This window comes from Perca flavescens, chromosome 9 (genome assembly GCF_004354835.1).
Source record: "Perca flavescens isolate YP-PL-M2 chromosome 9, PFLA_1.0, whole genome shotgun sequence".
NCBI lineage: Eukaryota > Metazoa > Chordata > Actinopteri > Perciformes > Percidae > Perca > Perca flavescens.
Window position 1 is genome coordinate 8,302,226 of NC_041339.1, and position 19,130 is coordinate 8,321,355.

A 19,130-nucleotide genomic window follows, 5' to 3' on the forward strand; every position below is an offset into this window, starting at 1 on the left:
TTTTATGTGTGCATCCATTTTTTATCTGTTTTTACTGGTTTGGGCCACAGTGACAACACGGTTATCACTACAGTGCAGTTCAACATTATTTTCCCCAACCAACTTCATCCGGCTGCTCCTGGGGGCTCCCTGGTCCCCAAGGGGCCCATTGCCCACACTGGGTTTGACTTAATGTCAACAGTGTGAACAGTGCTGTGGAGTACAGGGAAGCACCAGTAACATTTTTTCAACTGATAAATAGAGCTGGGCGATACGGAGAAAATCAAATATCACAATTTGTTTGACCAAATACCTCAATATCGATACCGCAACGATATTGTAGTGTGGACTATTGGTGCTTTCACAAAATATTTACACAATGAGATTTTTGATAAATAATCATCAGTAATGTGGATATAATGACTAAGTGGGTAAAGGCAAATAATAGAACAGTTACAACAGCCTGGTAAGTTCAGAAAATGACATCACTTGTACATGCAGTACTGTAATGTAATGTAATGCAGCCTTTAAAACCAGGAAAAGACGACACTTATGTCATATCACGATATTACATTATCCAAAATCTAAAACGATATCTAGTCTCATATCACGATATCGATATAATATTGATATATTGCCCAGCTCTACTGATAAATATGGGTCTTTGTGCCATCATTGTGGTTTAAGTCAACCCATGAGACATTCTTCCATTGCAGCTCTGCCACTAAGACATGTTTGCAGACCTAAAACTCTAATGTGCCTAGAACCACTGTTAAACCAAAAAGGTAAAAAATACACAGTACAGAACTAGTGGTAAGACCAACGTAGATGTAGTGTAGGTAAGAGTTTGTCTCCTTGGAAGGACTATGGCTTAATCCACTGGTTGTGTCAATTGTGTTTGTGAAAGTACTGTGCAGTTTAAAGCTCCATTCCCTGACCTGTGACTCCCACACTGAGGTACAGGTGCTGATTACACAACATGTGGCCAGCTGTGAGCAGCGCAAACACACACACACGCAATTATACTGTACACTTTCCCACGCACACATCTATGTATGCACACAATAACACCTAGGTGCAGTGCAAACACACACACACACACACACACACACACACACACACAGACACAGACAAGCTCTAGGTATCAAAGTAGGTACTGCTGAGTCCACTGACAGTCTAATAAATCTCATGTCAGAGGTCCTGAACTCTGCAGCAGGACAACGAGAAGCTGGAAGAATACCAAGAATGGGCAAAGGGAAAGAAAAAGAGCAAAGTTATTTCCCCTCAACAGGAGACAGAACACACTGTTTTTAGCAGAATACACTTCATGACTATTTGAATTTAATACATGTTTAAAACTACAATGTGGTATACGGGCCAAACTAAACCTGCTTAACCATAAAAAAAACTAATTATTAAACAAATTCAGATTGACTGACTCTTGACTTGTCTTTTCTAAAGCATCATCTAAGGCATAATTATGACACTGTAGAAATGCATTTTACCATAATCATATTAAAGTATAGTTTAAGTGGGGTTCATTAGAAATGCTTCACACAAACACCAAGATTTTATGGTAATTATGAAAATGAGCAATATCACATGAACACACACAGGCAGAGAGCTAAATGCAACTGCATAATTAGTAACATGATATAATGCCCATGTTTGTGTGTGATGATTGCACTCTAAGACAAGTGTTTCCTTGAGAATTTACAGTTGCAATGTACAGATTTCTTTTTTATTAGAATGTAGTAGTATTATGTTTGTGCAATGTTTATTTTACTACACTTTAAAGCTATTATGTGAGAATGTTTTTAACGTTTGGTGACCTCTTCAAAGAAGAATACACCAGTTAGCAGTGCACCCCCCCCTCCCCTCCCTCACACACACACACACACACACACACACACACACACACACACACACACACACACACACACACACACACACACACCACACACACACACACCTCTCCCAGGGACACTGAGATGAATAGGCTGAATCAATCACTTATAGCCCTTTCCCATTGGTAAAAAAAAACAAAACAATTACACCCATCAACATCTGGCTTTGTCTTCAGTGGGAAAGGTTATGATCGGTATTCATTCCCAGGACAAATTACCTTGCAGTAGTCATTGGTATTTATGGGCTCCAGCTCTGATTGGCAGTGATGGAAACATGACACCCGGGTGGAAACACTAATTTTCGCCCCTTTTCCAGCATGATGATTTCATGTACGTCTCCTCAGCCACAAATTCCATCCGTCTCTGCTCAAGCAGCGCTCGGACATCGGTAGCGAGTTTGAAAGAGAGACTGGATAAGTATACAAAAAAGAAGCAACCACCTTAACATTATCACTGGGGTCCATGCTGCTTTCTATTGTTTACTAACCGTAACTGTAGCAGAAAAAAGTTAACTAGTTAACTTTTTTTGGAGCATTAGGGATGCTGAACGTGACAGTGACACAATAGAAAATAAACCGACAGGCATACTTGCCCACTGGCAGTGGAAAGGGGTCTATCGTCTATCTATTTTTAGCAGGTTTTCCTGTGTTTTGGAGGAAAAAGTGTATTAGACTGCAGACATCTGCCAGGAGTGTAGTATTTTGAAGAAACAAAAAATATTAGAATTTGAAAGATGCTACAATCACACACATACAGTATAGTGCCCTTTAAATATTAAGAGATCAAAAGTACAGTAAATAAGGGACATTAGCTCATTGAAAATCATTTTATGGAATCAGTAGTAGTAATCAGAGTATTCAACACCGCATTAAAGATCCCATATCATGCTGATTTTCAGGTTCATACTTGTATTTTGGGTTTCTACGAGAACATGTTCACATGCTTTCTTGTTCAAATAACATTATTTTCTTCATGCTGTCCGTCTGAATATACCTATATTCATCCTCTATCTGAAACGCTCCATTTTAGTGCCTGACCAGTATCTTCTGACTGGTCAGCATTTCCGAGTCTTTCACATCTGCGCTCTAGGTGTCCCTAAACCGTTACTGTAGCGGCACTTTATAACTATTTATACCATGGTCTGGGAGAATACTCGATTCTGATTGGCTGCAGGGTGTCCATAAAAAAGTGATGTAGGACACATACTAAAGGAGTTCCGGTGAAACTGTCTGTTTACTGTTCTAAATGAATGCGCTACATTAAATCAAAAAGGAAATGTGGATTTATTATTTCTAACTCGTCCTCTGATGACGCTAAAACACACAGGTTGCAAGAAGGACTGACTTTGTTTCACAGTGAATAACGTTATCTCACGTCCCGTTCACTGTTCAGGTCGCTACTTCAGGCTGTGCCGCTGCGGCTGACAGTAATGTTACACATCGTGGAAAGAATTCTTCGTAAAAGTTGTTATATTGTTTTGGGGACAATGACATGGCTGGATAGATAGCTTGTCTTCTTGTTCAACATACTGTCAAATTATTTTTACTGATCGCCAACTGTACACAATGTTATTGGGCAGCACGGTGGCCCAGTGGTTAGTGCTGTGGCCTCACAGTCTTCTGGGTTCAAATCCAGGCCTTTCTGTGTGGAGTTTGCATGTCCTTCCCGTGTCTGCGTGGGTTTTCTCCGGGTTCTCCGGTTTCCCCCACCACTAAAAATATGTTCCCCTAACTAGCTGATGTGTGGTGAGTGTTCTGGCATCTGGCGTCGTAAACCAAACCGTCAGGCTTAACCAGGAAACACAGTTATTGTTTGGATAAACTTTAGATTTTGATTGTAAAACAAATTAAAATATGAACTAATGTTTTAAAAATATGTTATTTGGCAAGTGACCATGGTATAAGCGGGTTAATGCCCTTCGAGGTGTCCATTGTCAGGTATTAATGGACTTCGGCGGAGGCAACCGTCGGTTCACGCCTCACCGTCGTCCACATATAGTGTAGTTGTGACATCACAACTGTACAAAAGTCCTTACAGCAAATATCTGTCTCTATAGCTGCTAAATGCTCCGCTATGTTCACCAGCTTGTTGCTGACTGTTGTTTGGTGCTGGGCAGGTAGTGTACAATGCGATTATTATAGCTTTTTCACTGATAACAGCTGGATTGTGGCTTCAAATGAGATTGATGAGCGCAGTGAGACAGAACCAAAACAGTTAAGGTGTGGGTTTAACCAAAATTAGCTGAAGGAAGCTAATATTATATATCCATAGACCTGAGAAGAAGTGTAGGGTCCAGTAATAACTCTCTGTGGGTTCAGCACTGTTAATTCTATTTGATTATACTTTTTGGGGGGTATTTATTTTCAACTGTGTCAATTGCATGACAAATAAATTGAATTCAGCCAAATCCCTGTGGTCCATTCTTTTGTCACAAAAATAAAGCCTGTAAAAGCTGCAAAGACCATGTATGCACTTTGCACCAATGTGAAGTTGTATACTTCTCTACTTTGTACACATTTGATTGCTGCTCTATCACTGCTAACCCACTGTAGCACAACATCTGACTCAAACTATTTGTCAAGTTAAATAAAAGCAGCAAGAAAGTCCCCAGGTAGGTGTACATATGACATTATCTTGGATAAACTGTAATAGCATGTGGCATATGAGCAGAAGGTATGGACTTTGATGGAGCTGAAGGGCAAGATAAGGAGGAGAAAAAAATTTGATAAAACATTTGGGGAACTGATGGACTGATTGTGGGGGATTCAGTTGGGAGTAGCCTCATAAAGATGAAAACCTGTCTTTAACTGATGTAGCATGAAGACATACCTATAGGCCTTTTCTCTTTGCACAGTAAGTAGAGTTTAGCTGAGTTTTGTGACAGCTTGTCAGCTAATCTAATATCCACTTCCTGTTTGAGGCAGCTCTTTTCAACACCAGCAAGGTTAGATCGCCTGGTTTAAGAGCATGACATGGTGCTCTTTGGATGCTTTTATATAGACCTTAGTGGTCCCCTAATACTGTATCTGAAGTCTCTTTCCCGAAATTCAGCCTTGGTGCAGAATTACAGCCACTAGAGCCAGTCCCACAATGAGCTTTCTTTAGGTTGTGCCATTTCTGTGTCTATAGCTATTGAGGAGGACAAGGGCAAGGTGGAGAGTGGGGGTGTGGCCTTGACCAACTGCCACTTTGCTCATTTGAAAGCAATGATGTCTCTCTCTGATTGGTGGGCCAAATTCTCTGGGTGGGCAAAGCAGAGAAAGGGCAGGTAACCTTGCTCCTTATGACCTCATAAGGAGAAGATTCCACATTGGCCCATCTGGGCTTTCATTTTCTCAAAGGCAGAGCAGGATACCCAGGGTTTCCCAGGTTTACACCTTTGCCATTTCTAGCCACTGGGGGACCATAGGCAGGCTGGGGGAACGCATGTTAATATTAAAAAAACAGATAAAGTGAAATTTTCATGCCATGAGACCTTTAAGAGAAATCTCAATTTTTCCCACCAGCCAGACAATTATAATTATTTATTTATCCATTCACTTCTCACGTTCCGTTTTTTTTTTTTTTTTTTTACATTTTCAGGCACAGAGATAATTTGTGTGTATGTCTGTGTCTACTTGTGTGGGTTTGGGTGTGTCTGTCCTGTAGGGCTGCCACCTCTTAGTCGATTATTCGACTAATCGGTCGTTTTGGTCTTAGTCGACTAAGATTTCTTTAGTCGATTAGTCATTTTTTATGCTTGTTCATGCTTAATTACTTATCTCCAAGAAACTTCTGAGCACATTTATGGTAAACACAAGATTTACAGTGGTGCTTTTGCAGGATTAATTGTGGAGAAACTCAGTTTTACAGATGGTTAATTAACTACATTTATATTGTGCTTTTCTAGTCTTACCACCTCTCAAAGCGCACAGCTCTGTCAATTAAATCAACTAATCGATTAGTCGACAAAATCGTATAAGTGTTAGTCGACTAAGAATTTCTTTAGTCGAGGACAGCCCTACTGTCCTGTGTGTGTGTGAGCCATCAGTTCGGGTATCCTGCAGAACACCACTTATCATGTGGGATCTTGTTTTTCCCCCAGCACGTAGCACAAGCAGGTGCCATCTCTCTCTCTCTCTGTGTGTGTGTGTGTGTGTGTGTCTCGTTTAAACAGTCCCTGTATTAATTTCCAGTTTGTCACAGCATTTCCCGGCCACATTGCCAGTGATCAAACTGAACAGAGAAATACTGAACTACACAGGTGTACACTACATTGAGCATCAGTGTTTTTTTTTTGGAGAAACAAAAAATTAAAACCACAAAATTAAAACACAAAAAAATCTGAATTTACCAAAGACCAAAAAATAATAAAAAAGGATAAGTTCAAGAAGGAGCCTTGTGATAAATAGTTTTTCAAGTATTTGGTCCATCACAGAGCATTTCAACCTTGTGTACTTTATATCTTTGGCCAGTTTAGGGCCCACATTAAAGCAACGCTAGAGAACTTTTACTAACTTCAAATAATGTTTCCAAAATCGTTTCAATGGTTCATCAACTCATAACAGGGTGAACGTCACTTCTGCATTCGCTTTGCGGCTCTCTACCGGCTATAACCGACCTATGCAAGTTTGCCAGATTGAGTAGCGGCTCTGTAGTTCGAAAGACACATAAGGGTGAGGCTATTTGCACCCCTGGTACAATTAGCATTGTATGGTATTCGTACCCTGGTGCAATTAGAAGTGCTATTCGTACCCTGGTGCAATTAGAAATGAATGCTATTCGTACCCTGGTGAAATTAGAAATGAATGCTATTCGTACCCCGCCGGTGCACACAGCAATGTTTTCTATTAATACCCCCGTCTGGTACAAATATCAACGTATGCTATTTGCACCCCTGTGCATTTACAGTACCTTGGCATATATTTACACACAGTTATCCATACTACTCATGTATTACACCTTTTTGGAATAGTATCGCCCTAACATTCTTACCCTAACCATGACCAATCCCACTCCTCTTGTCTAAACCTAACCAACCCAACCAGAGCAAGCATATTCATGAGTCTTCCCCTACCACCCTGCAAAAAAAAATGTGCGTTCGCGGTCCCTGATTTGCGCAATTGCATGCAAATGATCTAATCCAAAATGAAAAAAACAAGATCACCTCATCAGGGAATCAAACTCCCAACTCCTAGACCAAAGCTCAGTGTTCTAACCACTCACCTAACAGTTCTTAGAGAATGATGGATGGAAGATGAACGTCCGCCATGATTTCGGTGCACGCGAGCAACGTTTTTTTTTGTTGTTACGTCACAGGGTGTGAATAGCTCAGCTGTCTGGCCAGGGCTATTCGTACCTTTGGTAATAATGGTGTTTATTGTAGTCCATATTCCTTTCACATTATATTTGTTATTCTCTAGTAATTTATTATAATAATCCTTCTTACATACCCTCATTATGTTAGATAATTTGTTTTTAGATTTCTTATATTTTAACTCAGATTCTTTTGTTTTATTTTTTTTTTTTACAGGCATTTTGAATTGCTTTGGTTTTTCTGAATATTTCCTTTTATTGCAATATTGTTTTATCGGATCATTTTTATTATATAGAGTTGTAAATATGTCTACAAATAGATCATATGCATTATTAAGGTCAGCTTCCTTGCTTACTTCCTTCCAATTATACTTTATTAACTCATTTCTAAATGCAGATATAGTTTCTTTGGTTCTTATTCTCCTGTATTTAATCTCATTACTCTCCCTTTTCCCACTATAATTACAATCATGAGTCACAAAGATTGGCAGGTGGTCACTTATATTCCACTTAAAGAGTTGCTTTCCACGTTGTTTGTAAAAATATTATCTGTTATTCTGGTTTGTTTTGTGCTTGTTGGAAAAACACTCAAACTATACAATGTTTCAATAAACTCTTCCGTCAATTTGTGTTTGTTGGAATTTAATAAGTCAATGTTGAAATCCCCACAGATATAAATGACTTTATGCATTACTTTATTAAATATTTTTTTCTGTAAATATGTTAATGTTGGATCCTGGTTTCCTATATACACAATTTACTATGACATTCTTCATTTTTTCCATACATAATTCAATTGAGATACACTCCATTATATCATGCCATGCTTTCAACAACCTTGTAAATGAGACCTTTGTCAACAAAAAGCGCCACGCTCCCTCCATATCTGCTTTCTCTATTCACATAGTTATGTTCATATCCCTGTAACTCAAAATCCATGCCCCTGTTGGCATTAAGCCAAGTTTCTTCAAGTGTTTCTTGAACTGTCCTAAATATTCCTTTATACCTTTATATGTATATAATAATACAGATTTCTGCTGTTAAAATGAATGATAGACATTCTGTACTCATGTTTAATATTATTGTTGAACTGTTGCTCTGTGTAATAGCCACAGTTGTTTATTTATGTTATCGTAAAAGTTGCAGTTGCAGTTGGTGAAGCCACTCAGTGAACGTCTAGTTTTACAAGAAAGCTCTACTTCTCTTTGATATTCAAATATGTACTCTACAGTGACTTAATCAGTTCATACATTCCATTTTTTGGGTAATTGATATCAAGGATTTCAAATCGTTTTGTAGTTTATTTTAATTCCTTTTAAAAGGTCGTTTTTTTCCTGGAGATTAGTCTTGCCCTCCTTCCCATAAGCCAATCAAGTTCTTTTAAAGGAACACGCCAACTTATTGGGAAGCGTATTCACCATAACCCCCAGAGTTAGACAAGTCGATACATACCCTTCTCATCTCCATGCGTGCTGTAACGTTGCCTGACGGTTCCAGCATTAGCTTAGCCCAGCACAGATCCTGCAGGTAACTGGTTCCAACTAGCCTACTGCTCCCAATTGTGACAAAAGTAACAAAATAACGCCAACATGTTTGTAACATGTCTCATGTTACATTGTTTTTTGTACATGCAGTCACTCTACAAATCACAACATGTAAATAGGAACATGTTGGCGTTATTTTGTCACTTATTCGGAGCAGTAGGATTACTGGAACCATTCCCCTGCATGTTCTGTGATGGGCTGATGCCGCTGGAGCCATCAGACAGCCTTACAGCACGCACGGAAATGAGAAGGGTATGTATCGACTTGTCTTACTTTGGGGGTTACGGTGAATAAGTCCCAATAAGTCGGCGTGTTCCTTCAAGTCTCAGTCTCCCTTGAATTATTTATATCCATTCTGGGACACTTTTTCACTTAAGTTCTATCACAATATCTGTTTTAATACAAATCCAAAATTTTGTAATGATTTCAGCTCATTTAAAGGAATACGCCACCGTTTGTTGAAATTTGGTTATTCACCGTCTCCTCTATATTTATATCAGCCAGGTCTCACGGCAGGTCGTTATATAGTTACGTTATTTTAATCTATTAAGTCGTGGACAAGTTACGTAAAAGCCTTTTTTTTTGTGTGCCGATTACAAAATAGAAAGCAATGCATTTTAATGGGAAGCATATTTCGTGATCCCAGAACGCCGACAGTTGCGAGTAATATTGATAATGCGAAAGTCCGCGTAGGGAAGTGGTCGGGGTGGTGGATGGGTCAGAAAACACAGGACTTTCACCCCGGAGACCGGGGATCGCGTCCTGCGTGTTGCAGTACCTTTGTCCCGCGTGTTGCAGTTCCTTTGTCGGTGTGTCCCGCATGTGACGGTTCCTTTCCCCATTCTTTTTTTTTCCTAACCACAACCGTCCAGTTATTGTGGCGTTTCATTTCCCCGTTGTGGCGTTTCATTTCCCCGTTGTTGTGTGCCCCTGCGCCGGTGGATCGCGTCATGCGAGTGGCAGCCCGCGAGTGGCGGCCCGTCCCGTTGTTTTGCCCGGCGTGTGGCGCTTCATTTCCCCATTGTCGCGTCCCTCAGAGCAGGTTCGAAAAGCGTCACCTGTACACCTTCAAAAGTCGTTGCATATACACGAAAAAAACGTCAAAATAAGTCGTTGCATATACACGAAAAAAACGTCAAAATCGTAACCTGTACATAAATTTAAGAATCAAAATAATGTGACTATTACACGACTTGGCGTGAGACCGGGTTGTTTATATAGGTGGGCAAATGCATTTTTGTCTCAGTGCATGCATTGTCTTAGTCCGGCGGTGCCGCCGCTAGCTAAGCTTAGCGTAATGAATGCCGTTGCCGTTAGCATGTCGTGAGTAAAAGTGACCCCAACAACAAAAAAAAACAAAACCTGATTACTTCTTGTGGCCTTCGTATTCACAACGAGTAAAAATAGCAATACAGATTAAGACTAGACGATTTCCTAGGCAGATATTGACTTGGGACTTTATTGGGTGGAAATAGGCTGCAGCCGAAGCACTGCTACTCGGGCATAGAGATATCGGCAGCCCGCGGGGCTCTGCGTCCGGCACAAAGTCACTGTTTCTGGGTTGCTGGACAACCAAATGCTCTGACTGAGCTCCGCGGGGCTCGGCGGGCCGCTGCCCGTCCAGTAACCCAGAAACAGTGACTTTGCGCCAGAGGAAGAGCCCCGCATGCTGCCTGCCACGGAGCCCTGCGGAGCTCAGTCAGGGCAGCAGCATTTGGTTGTCCACTAACCTAGAAACAGTGACTTTGCGCCAGCCGCAGAGCCCCACCGAGACCCGTGTATCTCAGTCAGGGCAGCGGCATTTGGTTGTCCAATTAACCCAGAAACAGTGACTTTTCTGGCCGCCGGGCTCTGCCAATATCTCTGTGCCCGATTAGCAGTGCTTCGGCTGTAGCCTACTTCCACCCAATATAGTCCCAAGTCAATACCTGCCTAGGAAATTGTCTAGTATTAATCTGCATTCGTATTTTTACTTGTTGTGAATACGCAGTCCACAATAAGTAATTATTTTTTATTTTTTTGGGTCACTTTTACTCACGACAAACAAAGGATTCCAATCATTACGCTAATCTAAGCTAGTGGTGGCGGCGCCGGACTAAGACCATGCATGCAGTGAGACAAAAATGTGTTTGCCCACCTATATAAATATAGAGGAGACGGTGAATAACCCTATTTCAACAAATGGTGGCGTATTCCTTTAAGCGTGTAAAACTGAAGTGTAATTTCTTACCTTTCTAACGGAATATCATTTTAACCATTTACTTGTACTTTAGCTTTGTCTTTACACGAGTTAGCAAAAATAAGCTAATACTGGTGAATAAGCCGTGCGCTACCCTTGGCCATACTCAGACACCCCTACCTCCCCACAAACACTCACTAGGTGCTGCTGGTTTTTCAGGGGTATTAAACATATTAACAAGTTGCCCAAATTAACTTACAACAACTTAAATGTAAAGTTATACCTCTACGTGATTGTCAACACTGCTTTCTCTTATCAAAGTCACTTTTGTATACTAATTAGACACGTAAATGTCCATGTACATAACATATTAAAATTCACATGTAGATTCTTCGATGAAAATAAATTACTCCTATTTGCCCTTTGGGAAATCGCCCAGGAAAAGCACCGCGAAAAGACCGGAAACTGTGTCAGACTGGATGTGTCCGGATATGGCCAAGAACAGCAAACCGAACATGGAGACAGTGACCTTAGCACAGCCGTGGTGGATGGGAATGTTTGTCTTAGCTATGACCTTTCTGTAAGTAGTTTTAATTACTCAAACTAATAACTAAATCATAATTTATTAGCACGCATAACAATTGTAGGGTAATAAACTGAAAAAAAATCAACTCTGCAAAAACAAATAATCCGCCTTCTAGTGCACAGAAGCCGTGTGAGAAAGGAAAAGGAGAGGGGGGTGCGGGGGACAGTTCACCTCTGGGTCTCGCAAATGGAACGGTCAGGACAAGGGGGGAACGGAGAACCACGAGCCTCCTTGAGCTCATCGCTTTTATGGATCTATCTACCCCAACTTTTGGACTGTTATGAGGATTGTACTTACTCTGCCAGTCACTGTGGCTCAAGCAGAGAGGAGTTTTTCAAAACTAAAGTTGATAAAGTCATACCAGAGGTCAACCATGTCATCATTGATGATTTTGCATCAAGGAAGGCCAGAAAGGTCAGGTTTTAGTTTAGATTTCTGTTCTTAGAGCTATAGTGTAATAATTTGATTATCATTATCACATTTGTTTGATGAAGGATTTGTGCTATTTAGAATATTTATTATATATATATTTTATTTGTATATTATTCTTAATATTTGTGGGAATGCTGTTCTACAGTATACAATATATCCATCTCTCAGCTCTTTAGGTTCATGCTTGTTTGTTCTACGCAATGGATATGGCTGATAATAATACAAAGCCTTTAAACTTTCAGCCTTTTTAGTCAATTTTAGTCAAAATTGCTCTCTTTCTTTTCCTCTCCTCTCTTTCCTCTCTCTTTATTCTCTTTCTCTCCTCTCTCTCTTCTCGTCTCTTCTCTCATGCTCTTCTTTCTTCTCTCTTTCTCTCCTTCTCTCTTTCCTCTCTTTCTTCTTGTTCAGCCCCCTTCTTTTCACCTAATATATTTCACATCTCAACTCAGCTAAATTGATGCTTTTTCATTCTATGCAGTGTATATATCTGATAATAATAAAAATATTTCTTCTTTCAGCCTCGTCAACTTTCATCTTTAACAGTATTACAGTTTAGCTTCCAGCTTTTCTAACAAGCTCTTCACTTATGTAGGTAATGCAGTTTAGCTTCCAACTCTGAACATTTTCCAGATGTTTCAGCAGTGCAGTGCAATGCATTTGAGCTTTAAGATTTTTCATACAATTTGTTTCATATTTCTGTATATGTGACTCCTTATCAGTTAGAACATATACTCAGACCTCACAATGTTCTACATATTTTGTCAACCTTTAAAGCAAACAGTTCAGTTTAGCATAAACTTTTAACTTTTTAATGAAATTCATACTTATTAAACCGATTTCCACTTTTTCAACTATTCTCACTACTTCAACTTCTTCTTACGGATTTAAGCTATTTATCCAGTTAGCTTTATTTTTTCTGCAGGAAATGCATTTTCTAGTTTATATTATTGTTGCTCTCTGCTCTTGTTAAATGTTTTATGATTGTATATATTTTTGGCACATTTATGTATATAGTGTATATTTATTTTAAGTTATGATAACCTATACTGTCATATTTAAAAAATGTGCAGTTTCTATTTCACTTATGTTGTTGTAATTTTTTTTTTTTTGGGGGGGGGGAGAGGCGCCACTGACGACAACACACCCCCCAATATTGTATATGTCTCCTCTACAACACCAAGGACGACGAGAGATTCATCTTGGAGGTGGAAAAACCTAATAAGACATCACAGATCTTTTTTATAATGGCGGTAGAAAAGAGAAGGCAAGGAGTGCTTGGAGTGGAAGGTAAATGTGCACACATCTCCTGCTTTCAGTGCTGGGAGAAAAATAATGTTGCTGCTTTTCATGAAGTCTCTGTAATGGATCCCTAATGGGATTTTCAAATAGACTGGGTGGATCAATGGGAAAATTGGGAGGATTTTTATTTTTCTTTTTTAAAACTGATTTGTACAGACTTTAAACTTTTACCAATGTTGTTGCACCACCATAAAAAATATATAAAATAAATAAATAAAATAAAATAGATTGGGGCGGAGAGGAGCTGTTTGGAGAGAGGGAAATGGACATTAAGTGGTCTTTGATCAGTGTATTTGTGTAAGAGCACGTGTGCACCATTTGTTTGAATGAACAGCAGGTCCCGGTTTGTTTAACTCATTCTTAACGTCATGCATGCTAAGCCATTTGCTGTCTTAATTTGTCAGCAGCCAACGTTAGCGGTTTTCTACAAGAATACACAGAAACACAGGGGATGCTGAAACTAATTGGCACTTTCCACTTGATGTATTTCTTAGACAGTACTTTAATACTGATATACATTTTTTTTTTTAAAAGAGATTAGGGTTTCTCTAAAACTGGCTTTTTTAAAGTCTTAATAATTTACTAGAAATTGAAGTTACAACAGATGAAAGCTTCACATTTTTATGACAAGCTACTCCGTGTCAGGGTATGTTGTCACACATGACAGTGTGTGCTGTCACATAGTCAAGTGTGCTGTTTTTCCAGACTCAGATCCATTTCCTTTGAAGTACAATTACACGCTTCATCTCAGTAACTGACTCTCAGCATGTCAAACATTTTCCAACATTTAAAAAAGAATGCAGAACGCAAAACTGCATTGTACTATCACATACTCTGACAACATACTCTGACATCAATGGAACAATGTGACCTGAAAGGCATTCCTAAAATAATTGTCTGAGCACTTTTATTATTATTAGTTCAAATGCTATATTTAAATAGGTGATTTAAAAAAAAAAAAAAAAAAAAAAAAAAATAGAAAACTTGGTCAAGCTAATGCAAAATCTTTAAAGGAATACGCCACCGTTTGTTGAAATAGGGTTATTCACCATATCCTTTATATTTATATAGTTGGGCAAACACATTTTTGTCTCAGTGCATGCATTACCTTAGTCCGGCAGCCCCGCCGCTAGCTTAGCTTAGCGTAGTAAATGGAATGCTTTGTTGCCGTTAGCATGTCATGAGTAAAAGTTACCCAACAACAACAAAAAAAAAACCTAATTACTTCTTGTGGCCTGTGTATTCACAACGAGTACAAATAGCAATGCAGATTAAGACTAGACGATTTCCTAGGCAGATGTTGATTTGGGACTATATTGTGTGGAAGCACAGCCAAAGCACTGCTACTCGGACACAAAGATATTTGGATGTTTGGAACGTTCCACAGTTCAACAGGTTAGTTACAGGTCAGTGTTTCCCACATTGTGGCTGTCCGCCTCACTATCAACACCGGCCGCCACACATTGCGTTTCGTTATTATTATTATTAATTTTTTTGAAACGCTATTTAAAATACGTTTTACTGCATTTCCTTTTCCTGCTCTCCTCCGTCTCTCTGTCACTTGTGTCTCGCTCACATACACACACACACAGCTCCTCCCACCGTGTGGTGTTGGGTTTTTTTAAGCCCCCAAACGTCACCTTTCAGGCACCGCGGCAATGGTTATGTTTAAGGTTATGGAGAGGGTTAGTGGCTGTAAGGCGAAGTTGGAGGCTTAAAACACCATCGATCTCACTGTGCACACAGCGTCTGTCTCCAACAAGGAGAGAAGACAGCTGGCGAAATTTACAAGTTCACGAAAGGTTGGTATCTATCTCGTGAACACCTTTACACAATCACACATTCACAATCACCGACCCAACTCTTAACAAACAAGCGATTGTGCCCGCTTTAGAAAGTTAACTAGTTGCAAGTTTACGGTAAAATGCATTTGGGTTGTCTAGGTCAAAACACTATATCTAGCAGCTGTGAATCAAATAAACGTATTATAAATAATGTTATGTTATTTTTTACTCTTACACTGAATGTTTGCTGCTTCAGTCCAGATGAGTATTGAAAAGTATTTTCCGCGATTGAAAAAGGCACCTGTTAAGGTTGAGGACCAGCCTGAAATGGAGGTATCAGTCTGAAACAGAGTTGAACAGTCCGACCAGTGGAATTAGTTATTTTTGTTTAATTAGTTTTACAGTATTTTCAGGCTTCAACCAGTGAAAGACAGGGGAGAGAAAGAGATAGATTCGTTAGGCATTGAAGTAGGAGGTGAGGACAGCATCCAACTGCGTGCGACACTCTCTCTCTCTTCATCATCTACAGTCCATAATATCATCAAAAGATCCAGAGAATCTGAAGAAATCTCTGCACGTAAGCGGCAAGGCCGAAAACGAACATTGAATGCCTGTGACCTTGATCCCTTAGGCACTGCATTAAAAACCGACATCATTATGTACAGGATATTACCACATGGGCTTAGGAACACTTTGGAAAACCACTGTCAGTTAACATAGTTTGTCGCTACGTCTACAAGTGCAAGTTAAAACTCTACCATGCAAAGCGAAAGCCATATATCACCTTAAAAAAAAAAAAAAAAAAAACACCTAGAAACGCTGCCAGCTTCTATGGGCTGAGTTCATCTGAGATGGACTGACACAAAGTGGAAAAGTGTGCTGTGGCCTGACGAGTCCACATTTCAAATTGTTTTTGGAAAATCATGTCCACTGGGCCAAAGAGGAAAAGGACCATCCAGCAGCAGATTGTTAGCAGCGCAAAGTTCAAAAGTCAGCATCTGTGATGGTATGGGGGTGTGTTAGTGCACATGGCATGGGTAACTTGCACATCTGTAAAGGCACTGCGGTATCTTTAGTAGCAATGCTTAAAGTTGTAAATCTTCAGATACTACAGCACCATTAATGCTGAAAGGTGATTACAGGTTTTGGAGCAACATATGCTGCCATCCAAACAACTTCTTTTTTAGGGACGTCCCTGCTAATTTCAGCAAGACAATGCCAAGCCACATTCTGCACGTGTTACAACAGCATGGCTTCATAGTAAAAAAGTGCAGGTACTAGACTGGCCTGCCTGCAGTCCAGACCTGTCTCCCATTGGAAAATGTGTGGCGCACAGTGACAGATCTACAAAATTTTACATGGCAAAGGGGTAGCAAGAGATCTTGGCTATGCCCTACTATGCCCCGCAACACCCTGCTACACCCTGAACTGCTACAACTATTATTTCTAGTCATAATTCCATTATATTTATTGTTACTATAATTGCCACCGTTCATCATACCAACTGTTATAATTATTATGAATCATAATTCTCTATATCTGTATCTGTGTCCCAAACAGCAGCGGCAGATGGCTGCCCACCAAGAGCCTGGGTCTGTCTGAGGCAGGGCTCTCAAGTCTCATGCATTGGGAGTGAGACACACGCATTTCAACTCGTTCACACGCTCACACGCCACACCTTGTATTTCTCACGCAGAGAAATTACCAGGATAACGCCGATAACCGCGCCGCTATTTTTTTAACAGTGGAACAGGTAGAGGAATCAAGTGAGTTCAGAACGCCCTGCCACCATCCGCGGTGCTACCATTGGGCATTTTAGGTCTGGGCCCGCCCATTTTGACCCAGGCCTATAGTGAGTAGTGAGTGATTTTATTTCTAGCAGTTCATCCAATAAGCAGCCCGAGGAAAGCTTTGAGTGAAAGCTTCTCAGCCAATCAGCGGCTTCTATCCCACGTGTGGACTCTCAAACCTGCCCACAGGCTGCATCGTCACAAGCAAGTGATCCAATGAAATGAATGACGTTTGCGCGCAAGCTTTTCAAGCAAGCTCAATGAGACAGACACAGACTGTAGATATTAGCTAGCTAATATGAAACGCAAAGCGAAGCAAAGCAGCTTGTTTTCATTTAAATCAAAGAAGCAAAGAAACGCTCCAAGAAGCAGGAGGAGGAAACTCCTGCCATTTTAAGTAACGCGGTTACAAGTGACGAGTTACCATCCTGCTCGAACGCCCTCTCCCCATCAAGTCCTCCCGTAGCCACCCCCTCACACCGGCAAGGCAAGTAGTGTCTTAACGTTATTAGTGTCTGGCTGTCTGAATGCAGGGGGAACCTGAATAAAATTTTTTTGCCACGCACCAGCTGAGTGAGTGCGGATTTCAAGTTGAGGCTTTCATCGCTGTTTCGTCACTGTTTGTGACTTTGCCTAAGATTGAGTGACAAGTGTACTCGCCCTGTTGTTTATCTCGTTGCAATGACGTCACGAGATAGTATCTTGAGGCCACAAGATAGTATCTTGAGGCCACGAGATAATATCTTGAGGCCACAAGATAGTTATAAATAATTTTTTTGACAAAGTGGGACCAGGGGGACTCCGTAAATTTGGAATATTTTTAGTTTTTTCTTTCCTTTTATTTTTACTGCACAACCTCCCAGCCCCCATTGTGAAAACCTTTGGCCTAGATTATTTCATTATATTTTATCCAGACAATGCATAGTATTAATTATTGCACACACACACACACACACAAACACACACACACACAAAGAAATACTGACTTAAATAATAAAAAATTATTTGTACAAATTTATGTGTCATTTATCAGATCAGACTCCGTCCTCACCCAAACCCCTGCTGCCAAAATCTCACTCTGAACTCCGTTCAAAACTTGAGATCCCTGCTTGTCACTGTTGCCCCAAATGCTTGCTCTTTGGGGGAATTGTTGGGTCTTTGTAAATTATAGTGTGGCGTCTTGAGAAGAGTGAACTCTTGTTAAGATTTGATACTATAAATAAAATTGAATTTAGCTGAAATTGAATTAAATGGCTTGATCATATTTACTGATACAGACCAATAGAACACAAAATAGAACAGAATGTGTCTTATTTCATCAGTAATTATGATCACACAAAAGGTCAAACAAATGCTATGATAGAGAAACTGTAAAACATCATTAGATAATCTATGTATATTGTAAATATTTGCATATCTAACCCTATAACATATACAACAGAATGGAAATAGCCAAAAACTGAGTGACATGACATGTTATGCTACTGTACTACAATTTATATTGAAGGAGAATAAAAACATACAATATGGTCCAGGGGTAACTGCAGGCCTCTTCCTCCCTGTCATCTTCATCTGCCTCCTCCTGATCACTCCCTGCCTCTGTCCCTCACTCTGAATCTGCAGTCTTCTCTTCATCCCTCACAGTCAATTCTTCCTTTCCCTTTTCTCTTTGACTTATTTCTGCATCTCCTTCTGTGGTCTTCTCCTGCTCTGTCTCTGGAGAGACCCGCCTGGTCTCTCCAGTTTACTGCCTCTTTCTTTATTTCCCTCCTTCTCTTCCTCCTGTGCACTACTCGGATTTTTCTTGGCTGGCAATATCCACACTTTTAGACTTCGGCTAATATTTTCAGCTCCTCTTGCCTGCAAAAGCCAAGATGTGAAAAACTCTGGTTATCCTTGTATTCTATTACACTGTAGGGCCCTGTAGCAAATAAGTAGCCTAACAAACACAAAATCACAAAAGATTTATTACATGCACAACAGTTATGTTTAGACAGAGGTGTCAAAAGTATTCACATTCATTACTTAGGTAGAAGTATAGATACTAGGGTTTAAAAAGACTTATGTAGAAGTTGAAGTATCAACTCAAGCTTTTTACTCAAGTAAAATTGTAAAAGTACTGGTTTCAAAACTACTTAAAGTATGAAAGTAAAAGTAATGTACGGGAAAAAATTATATCAATATGCTTTTTTTAAATTAAACGGCGAGTTTTGGAAACAAGGCTACATACATCTGCTATTTCCTTGCTGGAGTGTGACGTGATTTGTGTCATGTGCAGGTGCAATGGATCGTGTACAAACCAATAGGTTGTTGGAATGGTATATGTTTATACTTC